This window comes from Chrysochloris asiatica, unplaced genomic scaffold, assembly GCF_000296735.1.
Source record: "Chrysochloris asiatica unplaced genomic scaffold, ChrAsi1.0 scaffold00074, whole genome shotgun sequence".
Classification (NCBI taxonomy): Eukaryota; Metazoa; Chordata; class Mammalia; order Afrosoricida; family Chrysochloridae; genus Chrysochloris; species Chrysochloris asiatica.
The window spans coordinates 6,613,245-6,639,858 of NW_006408592.1; the positions used below are offsets into that span (position 1 = coordinate 6,613,245).

General features: G+C 39.1%; 1 pseudogene; it reads right to left on the reverse strand.

Moving 5' to 3' along the window:
- LOC102840712 overlaps positions 1-26,614 on the reverse strand; it is a 156,382-nt pseudogene that overhangs the window by 88,943 nt on the left and 40,825 nt on the right.

The window sequence follows — 26,614 nt, forward strand, 5'->3', positions numbered from 1 at the left end:
CATAGCGACCCTGTACAGGGTTTCCAAGGGTGTAAATCTTTACGGGAGTAGAAAGCCTCATCTTTCTCCCGCGGAGTGGCTGGTAGTTTCGAACCGCTGACCTTAAGGTTCGCAGCCCGATTCGTAACCACTACGCTACCAGAGCTCCTTACCTATTGATAATTACTCTAAATTTAAATGGATTAAATGTACCAGTCAAGAAACAAAAAGAGCAGAATGAATAAGACAACAGGATCCTTCAATAGATCCTCTACAAGAGGCATCAAATGCTCATCAGCTGAAGAATGGTTAAACAACTACATACACACAATGCAATATTACAAAATGTTGAAGAACAATGATGACTGCAAAACACCTCACAGCATGGCTAAGCCTGGAGGACTTTGTGCTGAGTGAAATTAGTCAATAACAAAGGAACAAACATTATATGAGATCAATGTGGTAAAAAGTTAAAAAAAAAATGTTTTCTTGATAAAAGAACTAATCTATGATGGTTACAGGGGTTGAGGAAGGGAACATTATTCACAGGCTAGAGGGCAGACAATATACAATAAGAGGTTAGCGAGGAAAGATGAAGGTAGTGGGAGGTGGGGGAATCCAACAGTTGAAATGAAAAGTAAATGCTCTTAACTGTTGGTACACAGAGGGGATTAACACCATTCAACGTAGCAAAGTATGCTTTGTTGAATGTAAAACTGATTATTTTCTCTGTAAACTTTCATTCAATTCACAATAAGAAGTTTTTAAAAAATTACTTGTTCCTACTCTCCATGTATTTGTCAAAAATTTTTTATTATTTAGAAATATTTTAGTGTGTTTTCAGTGAAGCTTTAAATAACAGTTTGTTGTTGTTGTTAAGTGCCATTGAGTCAATTCTGACCCATAGCAACCCTGTATAGAGTTTCCAAGGAGCAGCTAGTGAACTTGAACCACCAACTTTGCAGTTCAAAAGACTTTGCAGTCTGACACATTATCCCACAGCATCACACCAGGGCTTCTACAGTTTAGGTTCTCATTAAACAATTACGAATCAAGCTGTGACCCTCAAGGTCAGCAGTTCGAAACTACCAGCTGTTCTGTGGGAGAAAGAAAAGGCTTTCTGCTCCCATAAAGATTTACAGCCTCGGAAACCCTGTAAGGGTCACTATGAGTTGAAACTGACTCCATGGCACATAACCACTACCATACAAGTTTAGTGACATTGGTTATATTCTTTGCAATGTCTAAACATTCTCTTATTTCCATTTTGGATTCTCTGCCTTCATCAATCTAGTTTTATTGCTCCATTGAATTTTCTTCTTTTTTAAAAAGTAGTTGTTGACTTTTTGGTCTCATATAGACAGATTTTAAAGGAGTACAGTAAGCCAAAAGTGATTTTAGACAGAGTACACTGGAAAGCTATGACAGTCTCCTGGTCCTGAATGTTAGCGGATGAATGACTAATCGGGCAGAGTTGTCCAGCAGTTTCATTGCATCCATCTGTAGATAGTAAGATTATGATTAAGTGTGATTAGAGATGAGTCTAAATACTACTGTAATTCCAAAACAGTTGTAAATATAAGCAATATCACCAGCCAGTTGCAATCTGTAATGTTTTATGGAAATAGCTGCCATTTCTCTTGGTGCCACAGGTTCTAGTAATAATACTGTGCTTTATTACTTACATTCATAGTTGAAGGAAATGCTAAGTTTCTGTTAAAAATCAGAGTAAATAAGACATAATTATATTTTTCAATGCAAGTTAATAATCCTTGAAGTCTCTCCATAGTAATTACCCTTTGTGGTTCACGGACTCTAGGTTAAGTAACACCTTTGTCCTAGAACTTCCTATCTGTTTTCCTCTTACCCCACTCTCTTTATTAGGCATCCCTGACCTGCTTTCTGTGCTTTCCTTATTTTAACATAGTTTTGTCTAATTATCTTGGAATGCCACTAATATCGGGATAAGTAACAGTATCTCTAAGAATGAGGAATCTTGAGTTGTTAATCTAGGCTTGAGGCTGTAAAACAGTGATAAAAGTATATTCTCCCATGTTGTCATTTCTTGTCTTTTTTTAAAAACAATTATTTAGTATGGGAATTAAGGGAATCGGGGAAAGAAGATGGCAATTGCAGATGGAACATAAGGACCGCATAGCTCCCGGTAGCTTTCCAGATGAGCATGAATATGCAGATTTCAGGCATAGCTAATCAAAGAACCTGGAGGTCCTTTTTTCACTCTCCTTGTATTTCAGCACAGTTTTAGAAGCGTACTCTGATGATCCTAATTAGGCTTTTCTCCCATGTATGTTAGGATTTCAATTGTGTCTGTCTGTGTTTCAATTTATGAATAGACAGGAATGCCATTTCATCTCATGAATCATCTGATCTCCGTCAATACAGTAATGACAGGCAGGGAACGTTCTTAGACTCAATGCTCAGTGTGCTGTTTTGCCTCTGAAGTTATATGAGCTGAAAAGCCTCCACACTTTGGGGCCTCCAAAGAAAACACTTTGAACTGGGCAAACTACTGCTTTTTTCAATTAGCATGGACAAAAAAGTGCATCCCCAAACTACCATACAAGATAGTTTAGTAATTTGTATTCATGAAAGTGTGGTGCCCTGAACCAAAGGGATAATAGCTCTATCCTTTCCAGACATACAGAGTAATCTCTTTGTAAGAAAATGTCTCAACTACAAAGCATGGTCTGTCACACAGAGTTTGTTAGGATTTGGCTTCTGCTTGCCTTTTTAACTTCTCTCCCAGCAAGTCCTAGATTCAGCCCCACCAAATAACCTGCAGATGCCCAGATACTCTGGGCCATTTCACGCCTCTGTGCTTCCGTACATGTTGTCCCCAGTGGGAACACTCATCCTGCTGTTGTGTTTTTTTTAAAAAAATGTTTAGTGACTGCAAGAATTTGCTTAGTTTTTCTCAATTGTGCCTCATTCAATTAAAAAACAAGGGAGGGGGGCGGGGAGGGGCTTCTGAAGATAAATCTTCCCCTAAAATCTCCATGCAGACTCCAGTGTGTTCTTCCTTGTATTCTCACAGTGCTGTGTTTGGTGTTTGTACATAATGCCAAAATCCATGAATTCTCGCAGCACGTGTCTATTGGATACCTGCTGCATCAGAGGCTCAACAGCAAGGCTCTGATGAATAAATCAACATGGACCTTTCTCAGGGCTTGTGTTGTTGTTAAGTGCTGTCGAGTGCGTTCTGACTCAGTGACCCTGCATAGGGTTTCTGAGGAGGGACTGGTCAGTTTGAACTGTCGACTTTGAAGTTATCAGTCCAGTGCTTATGCTAAAGCACCACACTAGGACTCCATAGCTGCACAAATATACCATTTAGCTATAATTGTTCATTTAACAATTTCTTGCCATCAACTCAAATAAGTAACATAATCTACTTTTTCTTAATTTCCTCTCAAACCTTTTGCAAAAGATATTTAAATGGTTGTTGTTGTTGTTGTTAAGTGTCTTTGAGTCATTTCTGACTCAGCAACCCTGTATAGGGTTTCCAAGGAGTGGCTGATGAGTTTGAACTGATCTTGCAGTTTAAACTGACCTTGTATACTGTATTTAAATGCATTTTGTGAATGGCTTACAGGGAAACTAAGAAAAAGTAGAATCCTCATGTGGTGCTGTAGGAAAAACACTGTACTGATGACCACCAGATCAGTGGTTCAAACCCACCAACCACTTCACGGAAATGCTATATAGGGCTTTACTAAGGGCCAACAATTAATAGATTGTAGAAAGATGGATTAGGTTTAGTGCGAAAGACTTGGGTGCATTTAGTGAGGCAGAGTCAAGACAATTTGTAATAAAATATAATTTTTGCCAACTTTTAAAAGTTTGCCACATTTTTTTCTTGCCAGTCATCAACTTCTTCTTAAGCTATTCCTATGCTTTCTGAAGTTAACACAGAAAGCTTCTGTGGCCTATGGAAGTATTGAACGAACTTTTCATTGTATTTTCAAATTGTTACATGTTTAAAGAATAAGGAATTAAATTAATTTTGCTTATTTGTTTGTATTGGCTATTGTTGTCTCTGGTCTCTTTGTATGCGGACTTGCAGTACATTGGGTGTCTCTCATATGGAGGTAAATGAAAAAGTATTGCTTTAAAATCATGGAATCCTTTATTAAATAAAAATATCAAAATATGAAACTGTTGTTTCTTGACATATTCCCCCATCTAGGTCTCTATGTTGCTGAAAGTGGTGTTTTCATGGGTGGCGTTATGAATTAATGCACCAGACTGCAAAGCCATTTGAACTGCAAGGCTGGTGGTTCAAGCTCACCAGCTGCTCCTCAGAAACCCTATACAGGGTCACTATGGGTCCAAACGGACTTGATGGCACTTAACAACAACAACAACAACAACAACAACAACAACAACAACAACATCCCTTCCCTGAAGAATTCTGCATTCTTCAATTTGTTGTTGTTGTTAAGTGCCATTGAGTCAGTTCTGACTCATAATGACCCTTACAGAATTTCCGAGGAATGACTGGTGAATTTGGACTGCCCATCTTGAAGTTTAAACTGATCTTGCGGTCCAGTGCCTTATCCCACAGCACCACACCAGTAATTCTTTGGTATCCTTTGTTGTTGTTTTTAAGTGCCGTAGAGTCATTTCTGACTCATAGTGACCCTAGAAGCAGCTGGTGAGCTGGAACCACTGACCTTGCGATTCAAACCGACCTTGCAGTTCAGCGCATTAACCCACAGACTCCACCCTAGAAGGGTTCGTATTGCATTTCTTTTAAATGTTCTTTACGTTTTGGGAACAAAAAGTAGTCTGAAGGGATAAGATTAAGGGAATTGAGGACTATGGTAAGGTTTGTCATCAAAATTCTTGTAGCACAGTCATTGTGAGGATGGACAAAAATTCCTTGGTGCAATTTCCCTGGACTCTTTCTCAGCAATGCAGTTTCCAACTTCTTTATAATGTTGTTGTTGTGTGCCACTGAGTTGCATCCGACTCATAATGACCATGTATAGAGTTTCTGAGGAGCGGCTGGTGAGTTTAAACCATCGACCTTGTAGTTCAAACCCACCTTAAGGCCGAGTACTTATCCTTCTGCGGCACACCAGGGCTCCTCTTTTATAATATTGTTGTTGTTAAGTGCCGTCGAGTTGGTTCCGACCCATAGCGACCCTGAACAGGATTTCCAAGGCTATAAATCTTTACAGGAGCAGAAAGCCTAATTTTTCTCCCGCGGAGCAGCTGGTAGTTTTGAACTACTGACCTTAAGGTTCACAGCGCGATTCGTATCCACTGCGCTAACAAGCCCCACTATTATTCTGTGTCCTTTGTGCTAATTTATCAAGATTGTTGTTGTTAGGTGCCATTGAGTAGGTACCAACTCATAGCGACCCTATGCACAACATAATGAAACACTGCCTGATCCTGTACTAACCTCACAATCGTTACTACGCCTCAGCCCATCGCTGCCACCACTGTGCCAGTCCATCTTGTTGGGGGTGTTCTTCTTTTTCCACTGTACCAAACATGGTATCCTTCTACAGTGACTGGTCCCTCATGATTATATATATGAGAGAAAGTCTGGCCACCCTGGCTTCCAAGGAGCTAGCACTGTGACTCCACTATCTCCAACACAGATCTGTTTCTCAAGATTGGTGTTGTTGTTAAGTGCCATCGAGTCAGTTCTGACCCATAGCTACCCTGTATAGGGTTTCCAAGGAGCGGCTGGTGAGCTTGAACTGCCGACCTTGTGGTTCAAGCCGACTTTGCAGTCAAGTGCATTAACCCACTGTGCCATACCAGGACCGGAATTCCCCCAAACAGTTGTTATAATCTCTGGGCTGAACTTTCTGCCTTGAATTTAACTGGTTCAGCAGATAGCCTCAAAGGCTGCTGTTCTGAATGGATCTTTTGTTAAAGACACCGTAATGTGGCACTATAAGGAGCTCTGGTAGCATAGTGGTTACAAATCGGGCTGTGAACCTTAAGGTCAGCAGTTCAAAACTGCCAGCTGTTCTGTGGGAGAAAAATGATGCTTTCTGCTCCCGTAAAGGTAACAGCCTCGGAAACCCTGTACAGTGTCGCTATGGATTGAAACTGACTCCATGGCACATAACAACAACAACAATGTGGCACTATAGGTTAATGCACTGGACTGCAAGGCCGCTTTGAACCACAAGGTACTATTATTATCTCCACCTTAGAACTGAGAGGCTATGTAACATGTCTAAGATCACACAGGCAGGAATATAGGATTTGAGATTTGAACCCAAGCAGTCTGACTCTAGAATCTATGATCTCAGTCATAACCCTGGACTATGTCTCAAGTGGTGTGAATAAGACGCTTTAGACATTGTAAGCTGGCCCTGATTCTACAGCTGAATGCTCAAGTGTATCCATCAGATGCCATGTGCTATTTTGAAACATCACAGAACTGACATTAATGTCAGTGCAAATCAACCTGCCACATGGTATCATTGTATCTGAGTCAGGACATCAACATTTGTGTACTTTACTGATTCTCAATTAACCTTTTAATTACAGCACATTGTTTAGTGAAGATTATTAATACATATTTATAAAATATTGGTAAGGAAATTGGCACTAATAAATTTCCAGCTATAGATCATTTGTATTTCACTTAGCGTCGAGGCTGAAAAGTGGTTTCAAATAGGTACTTTGTAATGTATCATTTTGCCATTTCTGTGTAATTTCAACATAATCTTGAATAAATATGACTTCAATCTAGAAATGAATTTTTATTTCTGAGTATATATATGTGTCTACCAACTCCAATAAATCTTAGGACACGGTATGATACAATTTAAAGTAGGTAAACTTTAGAGTCAGGAAGATATGAATACAAATCCTAACAACAATGAGAACTACCAAGAATAATAGTAGTAAGGATGGCACAGGATGAGGCAGTGTTTTGTGTTGTACAGGGTCACTGTGAGTCGGAACTAAGTGATGGCAAGATCACATAAATGTTAAAAGCCCCACCTGGAATAAGCCAAAGTAGGGCTGAAACCCTGGCTTTACCAAGTCCTAACTGTGATTTTTGGTTCCTTGATTTAATCTTGAAAATAGGTATAATACCTATTTTTGCTGTCCAGTCAGTTCTGACTCATAGCAACTCTGTAGAGGGTTTCCAAGGAGCAGCTGGTGGGTTTGAATTACCAACCTTGTGGTTAGCAGTTGAGTGCTGATCGTACAGCGCCACACCAAGACTTATGGGTTGTTAATGGTAGAACCTCATACTGGTTAGTGTATAAGGAAAAAAACATTGCCTCTAATAAATACCTTTAGCAAACTCCAAGTTGTTCCTGAAGACTCAAGTTAAGTGTTACTGTCACTGAGAAGCCTTTCATGATCCCCATGAGGGTTGTTAATGGGTGGCTCTGTAGGTTAATGTGCTGAACTGCTAGGTCAGTTTAAAGAGCAAGTTCAAGCTCACCAGTACTTCTTGGAAACTCTATACAGGGTCTTTATGAGTCGAAACTGACTCCACAGTACATAACAACAATGTTTATTGTATTTATCTGTTTTCATTAAAAATGCCTCTAAGGAAAATTATTTATCTTACTATTTTCTGTGCCATCTGTACTTGGCAAAGTGCCTGATGTGTGATATGGTCAGAAATTAAATTATTAAATGAATAAGTCAGTACATTAAAGATTCTTACAGAAGCATTTTTGATCAATGAAATTCATCATCAAATATAAAAAGAAATAGAACACATAAGTCTTTTTTTAGTGAATTATTTTATTTTATTATCATTTTTAGAATGTTTTATTGTGAATTATGTGATAGTTTACATGGGAGAACATTAGCTTTACATGCATCCTATCCTATATCATTAAATTGCTGTGGTTACAATCCCCTCCATGTGTCATCAACCAACCAAAGGGTACACCTTGCAAGCCTGCACCCTGGTCGTCAGCACACAGCCCCTCTCCCTCTCTGGGTCTAGAGTTCCCAGCCACTCCATCTTTCCACATCATTGTCTCTGCCTCCATCTCTGGAGTCACTTTCTCTGAAGAGGGTCCCGCACTCAACTGTTCTCCCTTGATGGTCCCAGGGACCTCCGCTTCTAGACTGCAAAGTCAACCACTCCCCTCCTTTTGCTGCAAAACATCTATCTTTACATTTTCAACTCTCACAGTAAGTCTTGATAGCAATTATTCACTATTGTACCACCTGAGTGCTAGCCCCATCTCCTTTCATCAGCCCCGCCTGTACAGATGGGATATTGCTTAGTGGAGATTCTACCTTCCTCCACACCCTCTGGATCTAGGTTCCCTCTTGAAAGCTTGTAAGCCAGTCACTTCTTGCCTTTGTAGTCCCTCGATTTTGGGTAGCCAGTGTCCAAGTTGCCCATCCCTGTCTACCCTGTGTATGGTGGGGGTTGGGTATGATCCTCGCTATGAAGATTTGTTCCCTCTTTTGAGCTACTGCATCCATAGGTATAGGTCAAGTTCATGGAATTGTATCAGATTACTTTTTTTTCCCTCTTCTTTCTTCTTCTAGTTGAGCTCTGATTATCCATCCCTTGAAACCAGGTCAAGTGGGTATTATCTGCAAGAGTGGGTGTTCTTATGCATTTGCCCTCTCTTATCAGCGGGACACTTAATTCTCCACTGTATGTCACTGATTCTGGGCCCAGGAGTCACCAGGTCTTGCCAAACTGCTGGCCACCCGGGTTCCACCTGGGTTCACAAGAGTCTGTTGAACATGGTGGGACTTAGCTCACAGCTTCATTGCTGTTTTTCCTGCACTTCTCCTTATTGGTGACCAGTGTGGTCACTAGTAAGAACAGGTGTCTGCTTATGTATTCCCATTAAGTCTTAGTTTTGGATAGGAGTTTGCCCTGAGGGGAACTGACCACTTGCCTTGATGTCTCCTGGGCAAGCAACTTGCTTGTTTTTATAGTAGTCAGTTGGACTGACATTATTGTTTTGTATTTTTCCTGTTGGTCTTTCTTTCAAGAAGTATCTTCTGTTCTTCTAGCTGCTCCAGGCTGGTCTGCTTGTCCTGTCAAGTGAGAATTTCCTACCTCAGAAGATTCTGGATGGGGTTCAGGATTCTACCTATGGTCTTATGTAATACAGAGACTGGGCAAGTTGTAGCCCCATTTTAGGTATTCCAATCTGTTATAGGCAGAAGACGGACTTACAAGCTTTCTGTGGTGATATTTCTGGCTACTCCTTTCTCTGCCCCTCCAGTGTCTATTTTACAATGGCATGCAAGGGAAACCACCACTCAAAAGACAGCCAAATATCTTAACATTATTTCCCCACACGTAAGTCTTTTAAAAACTTTTTCTTCCAGTAGAGAATTGGTTTTGAACCCACATTTTTACTTGAAAAGTATTGATTAAGACTTGTGATTTCATTTCTTAATAGTTAAATATTAAAATAAACTTGCCAGTTCCTTGGGGGCAGGAGTCATGTCTTAGTCATCTTGAATCTCCTGTGTCTAGAACGGTGCTTTGATTGTGAAATGACTTCAGTTTGGTTGGTGCATTATCCAAAGATCTTCTTGAAAACATTTTCCTGATAAATTGTCTCCTGATTTTTATTCCCAAGCATCATAGAACATAAGCATTTCACATTGCATTGTTTCTCAGGTGGTATTAATATAAGGAACTATATACTTACAGCCTTCAAACTAAATACATTTTAAACAAAATAACGTGGGATAAGTTTTGAGTTGAAGTCCTGGTGTGGTGCTGTGGGTTACTGCACTGGACTGCAAGGTCAATTTGAACTGCAAACTTGGCAGTTCAAGCTTACCATTTGCTCCTTGGAAACCCTATACAGGGTCACTAAGAGTTGGAACTGATTTGACAGCACTTAACAGTAAGTCTTGACTTATTTTCCAGATACAATTGGTAGATTCCCAGAATCACATAAAGTATGTAGTATCAACAAAAGGAATAGAAATCTAGGATGTTGCTTGTCCTGAGAAAGAGCCATGTCCTCTTAACATCCTTCACCTACACTCAGGCAAACACTAATCTACTTTCTGTTCCTATAAATTTGCCTATTCTGGACATTTCATGTATATGAAATAATAAAGTAAGTGACTCTTTTCTTATATAGGACAGTGTTTTCATTGTTAATTCATACAGCATATTTTAGTACTTCATTTTAATTTTTTAAATGTCTAAATAACATTTCATTCTATATATGTTGCTGTTAAGTGCTGTTGAGTCAATTCCTACTCATAGCGACCCTGTACAAGGTTTTCAAGGAGCAGCTCATGAGTTTGAACTGTCGACCTTGTGGTTCACAGTCCAGTGCTTTTCCTACAGTGATATATATATACCACATCTATTTATATATTCATCAGAGTCCTGGTATGGCACTATAGGTTAATACGCTGGACTATAAAGTCAGTTTGAAACACAAGGTCAGCAGTTCAAGCTCACCAGCTGCTCCTCAGATATCCTATACAGGGTCGCTATGGGTCAGAACCAACAGCACTTAACAAAAAGAACAATTTATACATTCATCAGTTAGTGGACATTTGTATTGTTTCAATCTTTGACTATTGTGAATAATGCTGCTATTAATATTCATGTATGAGCTTTTGAATCAGCATACATTTTCATTTTTCCTTGGTATATAAGAAGAAGTGGAATTGCTGGTCATATGGTAACTTTACATTTAACATTTTGTTGTTACTTGGTGATATTGATTTGGTTTTGACATATAATGACTTACAACAGAACGAAATTCTGCCCAGTCCGACGCCATCCACACAGTCATTGCTGTATTTGAACCCATTGTTGTAGCCACTGGGTCAATCCATCTTTTTGAGGGTTTTCCTCTTTTTAACTGATCCTCTACTTTACCATGCATTATGTCCTTCTTCAGGAACTGGTCCCTCCAGATAACATGTCCAAAGTACATGAGACAAAGTCTCACCATCCTTGCTTCTAAGGAATTCCCAGTCTGTACTTACTCCAAGGCAGATCTGTTTGTTCTTCTGGAGGCCCTTGGTGAACTCAAGATTTCTCACTAACACCACAATTCAGATACTTTGCTATTTCATTTTCCTTATTCATTGTCCAACTTTTACATGCATATGTTGTTGTTGTTTTTAGGTGCCATCAAGTCGGTGCCGACTCATAGCGACCTTATACACAGCAGAACGAAACACTGCCCGAGCCTGGGCCAACCTCTTTACTGTTGCCACACTTGAGTCCATCGATGCTGCCACTTGGCCAATCCATCTTGTTGGGGGTTTTCCTCTTTTTCTCTGACCCTCCACCTTACCAAACATCATATCCTTCTCCAGCAACTGCTCCCTCCTGATAATATGTCCAAAGTATGAGAGTTGAAGTTTGGCCATCTTGGCCTCCAAGGAGCACTCTGGCTGTGCTTGTTCCAAAAACAGATCTATTGGTTCTTTTGGCAGCCCATGGCACTTTCAATATCCTCCTCCAACACCATAACTCAAAAGCATCAATTCTTCTATGGTCTTCCTTATTCACTGTCCAGCTTTCACATGCTTATGAGATTATTGAAAATACAATGGCTGGGTCAGGCACACCTTAGTCCTCAAACTGACATCTTTGCTCTTCAACACTTTAAAAAGGTCTTGGGCATCAGATTTGCCTAAGGTAATACGTCCTTTGATTTCTTGACAGCTGCTTCCATGAGCATTGATAGTTGATCCAAGAAGAATGAAGTCCTTGACAACGTCAGTCTTTTCTCTGTTGATAAGAATGTTGTTTATTGATCCAGTGGTGAGGATTTTTGTCTTCTTTACATTGAGATGTAATCCATATAGAAGGCTGTGCTCCTTCATCAGTAAATATTTTAAGTCCTCTTCACTTTCAGCAAGCAAGGTTGTATCATCTGCATATTGCAGGTTGTTAATGAGTCTTCCTCCAATCCTGATGCATATGCATATGAGGCAATTGAAAATACCCTGGCTGGGTCAAGTGCACTTTAATCCTCAGAGCTTGTTTTGGGTTTTTTGTTTGTTTGTTTGTTTTTGGTGAAGAATGTGGTCTTTTATTGCTCTGTGGCCAGGGGCGCTCCAGGAGCTCTTGGTAGGGCTGGTCCGCTTTCTCTTCACAGCCTGGGTTTCTGGCTGCGCAGAATGGGGCTAGCTGTGCAGATCAGGCCGGTACTTGTTCTTGCGGATCATGTGCTGAATGCTGCTGAGCGTTTTTTTAAGGCTGGTAGGCACTTAAGAGGTGGTGGGGTTCAGCTGGTCTGACCTCCGTTTCAACACACTACAAACCCTTTGTGGTAGGCAGCTGGCTCCACACACAGTCTTGCGGTGAATCAGCCTATTATAGCGGAAAGAGTTGCAGGCCTTTAAGTTTTTGGGCTTGGTGCTGTGCATCTGCTTATTCCTCTTGATCAGGAGACTGGAGCAGTTTCTTAGGACCATCCATTGCAGATGCGTGGACGTGGCAGCAGCTCCTCTCCCTGCAGCGGCCGGAGACGGAAAGGGCCATTGTTGCTTTTAAGGAGATCATTTGAAGCATATTTGTCCAGTGCAGCATGTCATTTGACTTATTGAATGCTGCTTCCATTGGTGTTGATGGTGGATCCAAGTAAAATGAAATTCTTGACAGCTTCAAATATTTCTGCATTTGATGTTGCTTATAGGTCCAGTTCTGAGGATTTTTGTTTTCTTTATGTTGAAGTATAATCCATATTGAAGACTGTAGTCTTTGATCTTCATTAGTAAATGCTTCAGGTCATTTTTGCTATCAACAAGTAAGGCCATGTCATCTGGATATCACAAGTAGTTAATAAGTATTCCTCTAATCCTGATGCCACATTGTTCTTCACATAGTCCAAATTCTTAGATTATTCAATCACCAAACATTTTGCATAAGTATGGTGAAAGGATACTACCTTGCCACACACCATTCCTGAGTATAGGCCACACAGTATCCTCTTGTTGTGTACTAACAACTGCCTCTTGGTCCATCCATGCACACATTCCACATAAGCACAATTAAAGTGTTCTGAAATTCCCATTCTTTGAAATGTTTTCTATAATTTGTTATGATCCACACAGTTGGATGCCTTTGCATAGTTAATAAAACATATAAACTTCTGGTATCCTGTGCTTTCAGCCAAGATCTATCTGACATCTGACATCCTTGTTATATGGATTTTTCTTAATCTGGCTTAAATTTCTGGCAGTTCCCTATTGATATATTGCTGTAACTGTTTAATTATTTTCAGCAAAATTTTGCTTGGGTGTGTTATTAATGATATTGTCCGATGACTTTCATGTTCGGTTGGATCACCTTTCCCTGGAATGGGTACAAATATGGACCTCTTCATCGGTTGCCCAGGTATTGATCTTCCGAAATTCTTTAAAAAAATGAGTGAACCTATCAGTTTTGCATCTATTTATTGAAGCATCATATTTGGCATTCTGTCAATTCCCAGAGCCTAATTTTTTTTTTTTTTGTCAATTTCTTCAATGAAGCTTAGATTTATTCCTTCATTACCATTGGTTTTTGATCCTATATTACTTCTTGAACTGTTTGAACATTGACCAATTTTTTCTGGTATAGTGGCTTTATGTATTCCATCCATCTAGCATTTTGAGGAGCTGCCAGACTGCTTTCCAAAATGGCTGACTAGCAACTTTTTAGGACTAGAATTTCTCCACATCCTCACCAACATTTATTATGTCTGCAGTTTTCATTTCAGTTTTTCTAGTGGGTGTGGTGGTACAAACTGTTAACTCACCCAGCTACTAACTGCAAGGTTAGAGGTTAAAGTCTACTTCAAGTCACCTTGGAAGGTAACCCTGGAAATCTGTTCATAAAAATCATTCGTTGTAAACTGCATGAAGCACAGTTCTACTCTGACACACATGATGTCATCATGTGTTAGTATCGACTCAATGGCAACTGTTTTCTTTCTGGCAGGTTACTTAGAACAATGTGTGATTAATTTTTCTTGGGGGAGGTAACTAGGAAAGTGTGAAAGAGGTGATGATACTTGGGCTAGGTCTTGAACTATGAATTGGATTCACTAAGTGGAAAAGTGCATTCTAGGGAAGGGAATGTGATAAACAAAAGTACAAGTAATTCAGTTTGATGTAAGCATGCATTTTAAGGTAGTTTAGAAATGGGGCTGGTATATTGACTCTAGTAATCATGGTAAAGATTTTGGACTGTATCAGGTAGATCAGTAGTTTTACATTTGGGGTACCCTTTGAACTGATCTGAAGCCTTCAAATATATTTCTGGTATTTAGGCCCACCCCAGATCCCCTTAATTAGAAATGCCATAGGTGACCCCCGCCCCTCCAATGTATTATTTTCAAAGATCCAAAGTGTAATCTTAATGTAAAGACACTATAAGCAATGGTGGAATCATTGAAAGGTTTTAAGCCTTTTTCAAATTTACATAAAGTATTCTCTTGTTTTTCTGTTGTTAATGTGACCTATATCTGTCTCATAAAGTACACATTGAACCATAATGCTTACTGTTCAGCCTTGTAATAATCAGTTACCACCTTCCAATCAAATGCACAGAATAAAAGGAATTTAAGATGTATTCTTGTCAAAAGCTTCATAATGTGAAAATAAACACGAAGTATTTTTCAGAACCACTTAAGCTATAAAATCTTCCTGCAGTATCTAATTGAAAATTTTTCATGTTTTTAATGAAGGAATAAGGCATTGGAGGATGACACTTGTTTTACTCCTTTCATTATACGGAGGAACTAGTAGGAAAATGTCTCATAATCTCTGGTATATGAAGGAAACAAAAGTGATATCTATACCTTTTGTTATAAAGATAGATAAACTATACAGCCTGAAGAGATGAAACAAAATAATGATTTCAGCAGAAAATAATGGTCTATCCTTGGTGAAATAGTAGTAAAAGTATATGGAATACTTAGGAGATAGGCTCTTCATGCTATATCACAGCTTGAAGGTTCATCAATTAGTTTTAGAAAATATTGTAGGAATTCCTGGATTTTACTTCTCAAATTTGAGTGGCATTGATGAGAACTTAGAATATTAAAATGAGGGTATGTTGTTGTTAAGTGCCGTCGAGTCGGTTCCAACCCATAGCGACCCTGTACAGGGTTTCCGAGGGTGTAAATCTTTACGGGAGTAGAAAGCCTCATCTTTCTCCTGCGGAGCGGCTGGTAGTTTCGAACCGCTGACCTTGAGGTTTGCAGCCCGATTCGTTATCACTACGCTACCAGAGCTCCTTTGGGAGATATATTGGGAAAGAGAGAGATCAGGTAACTGAAGTAATCATTTCCCTGTTTAATTGCCTTAGGAAGTGCTCAAATTATTTGGAAAAAGAAAAATAAAGTCATAGTCATGGTTAAGTCTCAACCTGGCTATGCCACGATTCCCAGTATTGTGTGACTGTCCTCTTTCATTATCTGATGTACTTATCTTCCGTTTTATGTGCTATAGATTCTAACATATAGAAGTTCTATATGCTAATGAGACATGGAATGTCTCTTGAGTCGCAATCTTACAAGATGGCAAGATTCCTGTGACTCTCTTCTCTGGTGTAGGGGAAATTTACTAGGGAGTATGACCTGCTTCCAGTATAAAAATGAATATTCTCACAAAACTCCCTTGCTGTGGATCCTACATGCAGCTCATCATCATCTGATCTCTGGTTCTTGGGATCTGAGCTAGAAGACTGTTAACTGACCTACCCATTCTGGAATTTGCCAGCTTCTGCAACCCTGTGAACCAGAATCCTGCCACCTGACTTGCTGAGTTTAAGATTTGGCACCTTTCACAACCATCTTAGCCAACAACCTGTCTGACCAGCTGATTGTGGGTTCATTAGCCCCTGCAACTATATGAGTCAGGAGCAGTCTCTGTCCTAATGTCTGACCCATAGATTTGGGGCTTTCCAGTTGCCACAATTGCATGAACCATTTCCTTGAGATAAATCTTTCTTTCTGTTTCTGTGTCTGTCTCTGACTCTCTCTGCCCCTCTCTCTGATTCTCTCTCTCTCTCTCTATGTAAATGTTGTTAAGTGCTGTTGAGTCAGTTCCAACCCATAGTGACTCTGTATAGGGTTTCCAAGGAGCAGTTGAAGAGTTTGAACCGGCAACCTTGTGGTTCAAACTGACTCTGCAGTCCATCACAGTAGCTCACAGTGCCACCCCAGGACTCCATATATGTATATTTAGAATGAGAGTCCAGGTGTGGCATTGTAGGACAAACTGGACTGTTAACTCTAAAGTTGGCAGTTCAAACCCACTAGCTGCTCCTTGGAAATGCTAAATAGGATTACTATGAGTCAGAACTGACTGGATGGCATTTAACTACAACATATAATTATGAAAACTTTTATATGAATTTCAAAAAATTTTAGCACCAAAATAAATGCATACCAACTTGTTATAACCTGTCTGAACATGACCTAGTTTGAGACACTTTAGTAGGATAAGACATCAGTTTGAAAAGAGTCTTTATTAGGGCAAAATGGATTTTGCTAAAATTGAAAAAAGAATAAACATTAAATTTATAGTGAAGTTTGGGTGGGAGAATGCTGAAATCACTAGTGCTTTACATCAGTTTATGGGGATAATAACCAAAAGAAATCAGCAGTTTACAAATGGATAATTCACTTTAAGGGACAAAATGATGTTGAAGATGAAGCTTGCAGCCACAGACCAGACACATAGATTTATGAGGAAAAAATTAGTCTTGTTCATATTTGCAGTGCAGTGAATTACTTAAAAGGGTTCTTCTAGCCATAGTCTTTATAACTCCCACCAAACAATTGAGTGAGACCATGCAAACTGGGTGTATTTCCTCTTTTCCTGATTGGTCAGGGTAAGAGAAGGTGGGGGAAGATGCTGATAAGATAATATGATTCAGTTGTGAGTGACAGGGTTAATTGTGATTGTAAACAGTGGAATGCTAACGTGGAAGATTGGTCAACTTTGCTATCCGTACAGTATGAAATAAGTCATCTCAGAATCAGGAGGAGTTATTACCAACAAGAGAGAGAGGAGTGACGTGCATCTTTTGGACTGTGAAATCCCTGAATATTGAACCTCTTTTTCATAGGACACAGTGGTGATGCCAGAGGAGTGACACAGGGGTAGCAACATCAGAACCAAGAGCCAGAGCATGAGCCAGAGCAGTGTGTTTTCTGGCCCAAGGAGTGAATAAAGCTGAGAAGCTTTGGGTAGGAGGCTAGCTTGAGTAGGAGGCTCACTTGCAGAGTGGGGTGCCTGCTGGCAGTAATTGTAGGAGCTAGGTGTGCTGACCCAAGGAGGTTGAGCTGAGTGCCTTTCAGGCTGAAGCTTATGGTGGAGTGGAGCATTTGTCAGTAGTGCTAAAGGAGTTTTGTAACATTGTTCAATGTTACAGGTCAGAGAGAACAAGGAAAAAGGAACCAAGGGCAAGAGGGAGACCTGCTTGTAGGCATGGCTGGGACAAGACTGTCCTGACCCAAAGGGCTGTGTCTTAAACATTTGTGAACCTGAATTGTAACCTGTTAACTTCTCTAATAAACCCCATTGTTGTTGTTAACTGCAGTTGAGTCAGTTCTAACTCAGAGTGACCCTGTGTAGGGTGTCTGAGGAGTAGCTGGTGGGTTTGAACTGCCAACCTTGTAGGTTCAAGACCCTGAAGCTTTTCTTGGAACAATGTAACAGGAATGGAAACATAAATGTACACATAGGATCCTAAAGACAATGAACAATCAAAGCAATGGCTACCAAAAAGTGGAAGTGGTTCAGTCAAAGCAAAAGTGGACCCATAAAAAATGTAAGTCGGAACCAACTCCACAGCATTTAACAATAACAACAATGCTTCAACACACTTCACAGGTTTTGCTTCTTTAGGACAGTTACAGAGTTCCATGGGTGGAGAAATTATTATTATTTTTTAAATTGTTGAGTTTCATTTTTTACCTCATGCTTAAATTAGCATACTTGAAGCAATATTGTTTTTTATTTAATTCTTAATTTGTATACATTATGGCTTATATATAGTAGGCATTTAGTAAGTTTGACTTGAATGAATAATTATACTAATCTTTTTAGTAAGATTCCAGCCAAGTGGCTTCCCAACCTATTCTTTTATACCTCCGGTAATAGGGCTCATACTGCATTGAACATTCTGTTCAAGGAGTCCTGGTGGGACTGTGGGCTAGACATTGGACTGCTAACTTCAAGGTTGGCAGTTCAAACACTCCAGTTGCTCCACAGGAGAAAGATGAGGCTGTCTGCTCCCCTAAAAGTCTATAGTGTCCGAAATCCTGTGTAGGGTTACTATGAGTTGTAATCAACTCCATGGCAGTGGGTTTGGTTTTTGGTTTCAAAGCTTTCTTCCTATTAAGGCATACACCATTGTGATACAGAGTATGCATTTTGGACCCTAGCAATTATGGGTTAGTATTATGAAGGAGCTCCAGTAGCATAGTGATTATGAATCAGGCTACAAACCAGAAGGTCAGAAGTTGGAAACTACCAGCTGTTCCGTGGGAGAAAGATGAGGCTTTCTGCTCCCTTAAAGATTTACAGCCTTGGAAACCCTGTACAGGGTCGCTGTGTGTTGGAACTGGTTCCACAGCACTTCACCACCACCACCACCACCATTATGAAACACATATCATAAAGCAAGTTACTCAGCCTCTTTAAGTTCACTGTTTCTCACCTGAAGAATGGAACTTAACACTTGCATTGTTTTTAAACTGTTGTGGAGCTGACTCTGACCCTGGCTAGCTATGAATTATTAAAGGTCAACAAGGACAAATACCACATTTATTGTTTCCTCATTGCCAGCCACTTTCAATGGCAATTCCTCCAATCACACGGAGATAGGTCAGATCCATGGCCACTTGGGACATGTCACTGGGAACCAGCTGGAGGCTCAGGAGACTGTGTAACTTCCTGCACTTCAGACCATCTGGACCCTCTCTTCTCTTTGTGTGTGTTTCTTTTTCTCATCCCATGGGCTAGGTCACAAGTTAAAAGGACTCCTTCCTTCTTCATTGACTACCTTTATAGTCTTTCTCTGTCACACAGCAACTCTGAGCTGGGTGTTCACACATTGACTCTGTATTCCAAGCCCCTGCTTGTTCATTGTACATTGTGAGTTATTTAATTCTATATAATGACTCACAAAATTCATGCAAAATATTACGTATATAGGAATCCTGGTAGCACTATAGAATAAACACTGGCTTTTAACTACAAGGTTCACAGATCAAACCCGCCAGTCACTCCATAGGAGAAAAATGAGGCTTTCTGTTCCCATAAAGGTTTACAGCATAGACAGGCCCATACAGGGTCACTATATGAGTCAGAATTGATGATGGCAGTGAGTGGTTTATGACCTATACAAAGAGCCCTACTGTATTAGCGGTTAAGAGCTTGGCTGCTAACCAAAAGGTCAGAGGTTCAAACTGACCAACCATTCTGCATGGGTTAGTTCTGCTCTATCCTATAGGGTTGCTATCAGTAGGAATCATCTAGGTGGCAATGGGCTTTTTTTTATTACTGAAGTTTATTTTTAAGGAGCTCTGGTAGCATAGTGGATTATGAATTGGGCTGCTAACCTCAAGGTCAGTAGTTTCAATCTATTGGTTGCTCTGTGGCTTTATAGTCAGATGGACTTGTGTGCCTATAACTGTTGTTTGTTGTTGGTGTGCCGTGGAGTTGGTTCTGACTCATAGCGACCCTGTACAGGGTTTCCAAGGCTGTAAATCTTTATGGGAGCAGAAAGCTTCCGCTTTCTCCTACAGAACAGCTTGTAGTTTCGAACTTCTGACTGTGAGATTAGCAGCCTGATTCATAACCACTACACTACCAGAGCTCCTTATGTGCCTATAACTACTTGGTAACATATGATGTCTGGCAAATTACTTGACTTTCCAAAGTTTCATTTTTCCCATTAATGAAATACAAAGACCTGTCACATTGGATTTTTGAAATAATAATAATCACAACTAGTACTTGAAAACACCCATGGCACTTAACAACAACAACCTTATGTGCTAGTTATTATGCTTTGCATATTATATGCATTATGCTGAAGTCTAATAGGTGTTTTGGAAATAGGAACTATTTCCTCCACATGTGTCATGAACATAATAGTGGTGTCGGCGATGGTTGTGTGAGTGGAGTTGGTTCCAATTTCTAGTGACCCTGTATAGGGTTTCTGAGGAGGTAAATCTTTACAGGAGCAGGAAGCCTCATGTTTCTCCCACAGAATGTCTGGTGTAGTCAGACAGCTGACTTTGCAGTTAGCAGCCCAGCGTGTAACTCACTCTGATACCAGGACTCACATAGTACTTGTTGTAAGTGCCATCTAGTCGGTTTTCACTCAGCAATCCTGTATAGGGTTTCCAAGGAGCAACTGGTGCATTTGAACTGCCATCCTTGCAGTTCAAACCGACATTGTGGTTGAGTGCTTATCCTACAGCACCACACCAGGACTCCCATGTAGTAGCAGAAAGTGTTCATTATCGTCCCCCTTTCCTTGTTCCAACATTTCAGTTTAATGATGAGGAAAGAGTCAGGGTGATAGGATGGTTAATAACAGAGACTCTGAGTCAGGCTGTGGGAGTGCACACTCTGATGCTTCTCTGTCTTGATTGTGTGATCTTGGTCAAATTATTTTGTCTTTCCAGTGGTCCAATTATTTATTTATAAAATGGGGATGATAACATTGAAGCCTCATAAGATTTGGTGAGGTTCCATGAAATAAAGTATTTTAGTGCCTAGCACATAGCAAGTTCCATGTAATAATAAAAGTTAGTACTTAAATTCTATTTATAAGCATCAGGTACTATATTAATTTCTCATATGTTGAACTCCTTTAGTCTTCAAAACAGTGAGGTAGCTAATATATTGTCTACCTTCTCTCATTTTTCAGAGAGAAAAACCAAATCACAGATATATTAAATTACCCTAGACACAGGTGGCAAGGTTGTGTGTGTCTTTATGGAAAGCAGACTTAATGGACCTATTGAAACTAGAGGAATTCCTCTAATATCATTTACAGGAAATAGAAATGAATCTATTTCCTATAAATAATATTTAAACCTTAAACAAAACTATACCATGAAATGATCTTTAAAATTAACAATAATTTCATTCAATAAATAAAGAATGCTTACCTTAAGCATTGTGCTGTTTTGAAGAATTAACTATTTGAAATAAAATTGACAGCAGGCACTATAAAACATGGAAGAGACCTTAAGGGGCAGAACATCTAAGTTAATCGTGATGAAACAGTATGGGTAGAGATAGTGAAAATGGACACATGAGAAGTATGCAGTTCTGAGGTGTATGGTAAGACTAATGCTGGCTGTCATGGTTAAGGTTATGTATTAACTTGACAAGGTCATGGTTCTGAATGATTTGACTTTTATGGAATCATGTAGTCATCCTCTATTTTGTGATCTGAACTGACCATTCTCCATTTTTTTGCATAATGTAGATTTTCTCATAATTACCTAATCTTTGGAACCTAACCACATCAATAAGTGAGAAGTAGGTATGCAGAGCCACACATCTCTTTTAGACATTCTGGCTGTTGGATGTGTAAATTGGGTCACTTTGGAAAACTGGCTTTATCTACTTGATTTAAATATTCATGTAACTCATGATTATGCAGATCCACATTGAGGTGCAAATACCTTGGGGAAATACTTGCATGTGCTCAAAGGGAGATATGCAAGATTGTTTATAGAAGCTCTTTTTACAGTAGTAAAAATCTGAAATTACTCAGGTGATGATTAAGGATGATAAGGAGAATACATGGTGGCAAAAGCAAAGCAGTTAAATTAAATGAAGTATGGTGACATGCAAAAGTATGCTGGAATATTAACAAATATATTAAAGAGTTGTTTTTGTTTTTTGTTTGTTAAGTGCCATCGAGTCGGTTCCGACCCATAGCGACCCTGTACAGGGTTTCCGAGGGTGTAAATCCTTACGGGAGTAGAAAGCCTCATCTTTCTCCCGCGGAGCGGCTGGTAGTTTCGAACCGCTGACCTTAAGGTTCGCAGCCCGATTCATAACCACTACGCTACCAGAGCTCCTTATAAAATTAGATACACGTTATTATCAAGGTTCTAATTTTTGTTTTCAGTGTTGGGTTCATGGGTTCCTATAACATTATTAATAAATGTTGTTGTTGTTGTTAAGTGCCGTCGAGTCGGTTTCGACCCATAGCAACCCTGAACAGGGTTTCCGAGGCTGTAAATCTTTACGGGAGCAGATCGCCTCATCTTTCTCCCGCAGAGCAGCTGGTAGTTTCGAACTGCTTACCTTGCGGGTCGCAGCCCGATTCGTAACCACTATGCTACCAGAGCTCCTATAGATGAATAAATAAACAGGTTACACATGAAACAATGATAATACGGTGTCATGAATATAGGGCTATGATTTATCCAATTATGTTGACCTGAGGTCAAAAAGAAAGAACAAAATCCCAGGCAATTTGGCTCCAGAGTCAATATTTTCAACATATGTGCTACATTATTATGGTTACTATTATAAAATATAAGGAGCTCTGGTAGCATAGTGGTTATGAATCGGACTGCGAACTTTAAGGTCAGCGGTTCGAAACTACCAGCCGCTCCGCGGGAGAAAGATGAGGCTTTCTACTCTCGTAAAGATTTACACCCTTGGAAACCCTGTACAGGGTTGCTGTGGGTCGGAACCGACTCGATGACTCTTAACAACAACAATTATAAAATATAAAGTGAAATAGAAAGTTACAGGTTGTTTAAATATAAGCTATATGTCAAATATTTTTCTGAGTTCTGGGAATATAAAATTAAACAAAGATAGACTACATCCCTTCCCTCATTGAGTTTATATGTTTCAAATTGCATGTGACCCAATCTTGGTCACTGAGACAAAACAAAAAATCTTATTTTTAAATAGAATACACAAGAAGAATGAATGCTGTTTCCTTTAGGTGTTGTTGTTGTTGTTATGTGCTGTGGAGTTGGTTCCGGTTCCGACTCATAGCGACCCTGCACAGGGTTTCCAATTTTGATGAGATGCTATAAAATGTAGCAGCAGTTTTCAGCCATGAGAGGAGCTACCTTGAGGGCAAAGCTGACACATTGACTGTGGAAAGAACCTGAGTACTTAAAGATACTGACTAACCATATGGGAGCCATCTTATTTAGGATTTACATGAATGGATTCATGAGGTGATAAATTTTCCTTATTGCTCATGACATTTTAAATTGGATTTTCTATTACTGTTAAAGAATCTTAAATGAAGAAGAATTTGGTACCAGGAGTAGGGTGTTGCAGGAACAGAACTTAAATTTTGGAATCATTAGAGATAGAGAATCATAAAGCTTCTCAATGTCTATAAATATTCCCTTACAAGAATTGTGCAATTTATTCCTGAACAATGATGTAAATACCAGGTATAAAATGATGTGGTACAGCCTAAAGTTAAATTTCTAGAATGCAGAAAAATACTTCCTTGTATGAATCATGTAACTGCAATCATAGACCCCAGCTAACCAAGCTATGACTAGACAGACTAACTGTTCCAACACTGTGTACATCTCTCTTTTGGATCCTTAGCAAAATATGTAAGGAAATGTGTATGTATGTGTGTATACTCATGTCTTTATTTTGTTCTGTCCTGCTTATCATGTATTTAACTCTATGAAAAGGAAAAGGAAAACAAAAACAAAAACACAGTCTCTACCATTGGAAACATGGGAAGGATCTACAAGCAGTTAATACAAAAGTGAGCATCCCACAACTGGTGCATGGCAAAATGCAATACTGATTCTGAGATCTGAGAAATCCCATCAGGCTAGTTGGAAAGAAGAGGCTTGAGATTCCATCCCACTTTCTTTCTTAGTTGAATCTCTTGGGCATATTTTCCACATGTGTAGAATTCTTTTTTAAAAGGCAACTCAGGAATTAAAAGGATTATGGGTCAAGATAGCTTAAATTCTGATTCTTAATAGCTGTGCTTGAAAATTCACCATAATATTTGAGTGAACTTGGGAATTAAATTCCTTTTGCCTCTCTGAAGCATCAATGTTCTCTTATGTAAAATGAGATTATTAAACATATCTCAGAGGGCAGATACAAAAATTAAATGATTGGTACAAGGTTAGGCAACCTCTTTCATACTTTCACAATTTATTTTTGTCTTTTTTCCTTCTCTACTTATACTTTGTCTCCTATACTTTCCTCTTTTTTTTTTTTTTTTTTTGGTCTGGCCTCTGAGGCATTCAAGGCTATACTTTTCATATTGTTACTGATTTTGCAATCAATTTATCCTAACCTCCAATATTTCCCAGGTGACTATTTGTTATCTAATTATAAGCATTTCTGATGTGTCTATTCACTATCAGCTTTTCCCTCTGGTCCTGACAGCTCCCTATTGATCGAGGACAATCTGCCTCCATTAGTCATCCCATCTGGTTTAATATGTAGAGTAGGTCATCACCTCATTCACTGAATACATTTTGCTTCCTACTCATATTTGCTTCTGTCTGTGTTGGGCTGGATTTAATGCAGATTTTTTTTTTCTTTGTTCTTTTTGGGCATATTAACCAAGATTCTGTTTGTTGGAAATAGAAGCTATATTATTTGATATTGGTATATATATATACACACTATGTGTTATCTAATATAGTACTATCTGCATTAGAAACAGGGACATATATACTTATATCTATGATTATTGAAAGATGGCTAAGGACCTGGACTCAATTCTGGTTCTAGTACCTATGCATTATGTGATTACATACAAACTTCGTAGTTTTTTCCATAAAATTTTGGGAATAGCATCTTCTTTAAATAGTTACTAGGACGATTAAATGAGTAAATTTACCAGTCCGACAGAGTGAGTGCCTGAAAATGTTAGCTGTTATTACTTACCTCTCATCAGAGACACGATGTATGGAGACATCTACTTTTCTTAACTGTAAGAAGATTTACTTACTAACCACTACATAATGATGCTGGTGGTGGTTATGTGCTGTGGAGTTGGTTCCAACTCATAGTGACCCTCTACATGGTTTCCGAGGCTATAAATCTTTCCGGGAGCAGAAAGCCTCATCTTTCTCCCGTGAAACAGCTGGAAGTTTCGAACTGCTGACCTTAAGGTTTGCAGTCCAATTTGTAACCACTATGCTACCAGAGTTCCTGAATAATATTAGTAATATAGCCACTACTGCTACTCCTCTATTGTGTACCGGTGGGGGGCTGTACTGGGTGATTTACCTATCTCATGTGGTTGAACCAAGATCACAGTTATCTGGTTACATAAAGCTCAATGTTGAAGCTGCTCTTAGAAAATTGGAGTCCACCATTACTACTGAGGGTAGCTGTCCACATCCAGAAAGTATATTTTTAAGGTTCTCTGCTTATATGCTGTTTCTTCCCAACATTTACTCTCAAATTTCCCTTTCCTCCTAAACTTTATATTTTCCCTAGTAGAACCTTTTTTTTTTTTTTTTTTTACATTTAACTATCCACAGAAAGTTTCCTCCATTATTTATATTGAGTTAAATCTGATGTCTTTTCATAAAATCACTTTATTTGCAATTTCTATAATAGACATTGCTATGAATTGATACTCTAAGGATTTTGGAGGTGACCCTCAGCATTCATTCAACTTAATGGAGTCAATTCCTGGCTGTTACCACTGATTTTGGGGGAAATTATCCTTGTTCTCTTGAGGGAGAAATATTTATACAGACTGGGGTGATTTGTTGTTGTTGTTATTTACCATTGTGTTAATTCCAACTTACTTAGAGGATGGTATCTTTGGCTGAGGGTAGTCACAGTTCAGCTGTAGAATGCTCACCATCTATGCAGGAAACCTGGGTTTGAATCCGGGTTGATGCATCTCAAGTGCTGTGACTCCCCATCTGTTAGTAGGGACTTGTGTGTTGTTGTGATACTGAGAAGGTTTCAGCAAAGTTTTAGACTAAGACAGACTTGTAAGAAAGTCCTGGTGGTATAGTTCTCAAAAGAAACCAGTGAAACCCTATGGCTTACAATAGTTTGGTACTATTGTACATGGGTTGCCATGAGTTGAATCCTGTTTCAGCAGCAGCTAACAACAACAGTCTTTGACTATGGACTTAGATATATTTGGAAGGAACTCCTCCAGTTTCCTACTAGCTTTGTGATCTTGGGCAAATTGCCCTTTTTAAACTTTGTATCCATCATCTATAACATTGGGATAAAATTAATACATGCTTCATAGGGCTGAGACAATCTACTTATGATGCCAAGGCTGTGCTAGCATATAAGAAAGATTTTGTGCCATTTGCAATAATTATTTTTATTACTGTTTTACCACTAACATTGTTACTTATTAAGTACCTGGCATACATCAGACCTAGTGAAAAGTTTCTAAATATGTTGGTTCATGTCTCCTCATTTAAATGTATCTTTAAAAAAATACCTTTTAAAAAAGTACCCTTCTGTAGAAAAAATGAGGTAGTATCTAGAAGTATCTAGTATCTAGAAGTATATCGCACCTGAATTTAGAGATCATCTGAAGAACAGATTTGATACATTAAACACTAAAGACCAAAGACCACAAGATTTGTGAGATGATATCAAGAACATTATACATGAAGAAAGCAAAAAGCCATTAAGAAGACAAGAAAGAAGGAAAAGGTCAAAATGG